The sequence below is a fragment of the Bison bison genome, unplaced genomic scaffold (genome assembly GCF_000754665.1).
Source record: "Bison bison bison isolate TAMUID 2011002044 unplaced genomic scaffold, Bison_UMD1.0 scf7180017864379, whole genome shotgun sequence".
Lineage (NCBI taxonomy): Eukaryota > Metazoa > Chordata > Mammalia > Artiodactyla > Bovidae > Bison > Bison bison.
The window spans coordinates 11967674-11970016 of record NW_011494951.1 but is presented as its reverse complement, the minus strand read 5'-3'; positions in this window follow the sequence as shown (position 1 = coordinate 11970016).

The window sequence follows — 2343 nt, the reverse complement described above, 5'->3', positions numbered from 1 at the left end:
GTTAGTATACTGTATTGGTGTTTTTCTTTCTGGCTTACTTCACTCTGTATAATAGGCTCCAGTTTCATCCACCTCATTAGAACTGATTCAAATGTATTCTTTTTAATGGCTGAGTAATACTCCAACTGGACCAGGCTGTGTACCCTGCATTAACCACATGTTACTTTTATTGTATTGCATATAATCTTTTGAAATTTCTACCTTATATTTCCTATGGTTTTCTCATACTAAGTTCCTGACTTTTCCACTCAATCCTCTTCTCCCTTAAATTACAGAGGTGAATTTCCTTGGAGAAGTCTACGATTGGAAAGGGGGAAAAATTCCATTTGGACCTTAGCCCTAATATAATACATAAAACTAGTGGTGAAAATTCATGATATTCTTTTACATGTTTAGTCTATTTGCCTTTTTCAACTTGATGAATTCCTGTGCTTCAGTTCAGTTCAGTTGCTCAGTCGTATCTGACTCTTTGTGACCCCATGGACTGCAGCACGCCAGGCTTCCCTGTCCATCACCAACTCCTGGAGCTTGCTCAAACTCATGACCATCAAGTTGGTGATGCCATTCAACCATCTCATTCTCTGTCATCCCCTTCTCTTCCTGCCTTCAATCTTTTCCAGCATCAGGGCCTTTCCCAATGAGTCAGTTCTTTGCATCGGGTAGTCAAGTATTAGTTTCAGCTTCAGCATCAGTCCTTCCAATGAATATTCAGGACTGATCTCCTTTAGGATGGGTGGTTGGATCTCCTTGCAGTCCAAGGGACTCTCAAGAGTCTTCTCCAACACCACAGTTCAAAAGCATCAATTCTTCAGTGCTCAGTTTTCTTTATAGTCCAACTCTCACCATGATTACCAGAAAAACCATAGCTTTGACTAGACGGACCTTTGTTGGCAAAATAATGTCTTTGCTTTTTAATAAGCTGTTTAGGTTGGTCATAACTTTACTTCCAAGGAGAAAGTGTCTTTTAATTTCATGGCTGCAGTCACCACCTGCAGTGATTTTGGAGCCCCAGAAAATAAAGTCTGTCATTGTTTCCACTGTTTCCCCGTCTATTTGCCATTAAGTGATGGGACCAGATGCCATGATCTTAGTTTTCTGAATGTTGAGCTTTAAGCCAACTTTTTCACTCTCCTATTTCACTTTCATCAAGAGGCTCTTTAGTTCTTCAATTTCTTTCATAAGGGTGGCATCATCTGCATATGTGAGGTTACTGACATTTCTCCCGGCAATCTTGATTCCAGCTTGTGTTTCATCCAGCCCAGCATTTCTAATAATGTACTCTGCATAGAAGTTCAATAAGCAGGGTGACAATATACAACCTTGACGTACTCCTTTTCCTATTTGGAACCAGTCTGTTGTTCCATGTCCAGTTCCAACTGTTGCTTCTTGACCTGCATACAGAGTTCTCAGGAGGCAGGAAAGGTGGTCTGTTATTCCCATCTCTTGAAGAATTCTCCAAAGTTTTTTGTGATCCACACAGTCCTATGTTTGGAGCATGTGAATACATTTCTCTTAACATAGTAGATACAAGTGGCAAAAAGACATCATAAAATTGTACTTAGAAAACAAAAAGAGAGAAAATATGTCAACAAAATAGAAAATGACCTATTACCCCTATTAAAGAAAGTCTGGCTCCTGAGCGCTAGCTCTTACTCTTTCTTTGAAGAGGTAAATCCTAAAATTAAGACATTTAACTTGGGAAATATCTTATCCTACTTAAAATTTTGATGAAATCAAAACTACAATGAGATATCACCTCACACCAACCAGAATGGCTATCCTAAAAGAATCCAGAAGCAATATATACTGGAGAGGGTGTGGAAAGAAGGGAATCCTCCAACACTGTTGATGGGAATGTAAACTGGTTCAGCAGCCATTATGAAGCAAAATATGGAGATTCCTTAAAAAACTAAAAATAGAGCTATCGTATGACCCTGCAATCTCACTTTTGGGTCTATATCCAGATAAAAACATGATCTAAAAGAATACATGCACCTCAGTGTTCATTGCAGCACTGTTTACAGTAACAGAAGCAACCTAAATGTCCATCAATAGAGAAATGGATAAAAAAGATGTGGTACATATATACAATGCACTATTATTCAGCCATTAAAAATGAAATAATACCACTTGCAGCAACATGGATGGATCTAGAGATTGTCAAACTGAGTGAAGTAAGTCAGACAGAGAAGGAGAAATATCATATGACATCCCCTATATGTGGAATCTAAAAAACAAAGGATACAAATGAACTTGCAAAACAGAAAGAGACTCACAGACTTAGGGAACAAATTTATGGTTGCCAGGGGGGAAGAATGAGGGGAAGGGATACTTAGTGACTTT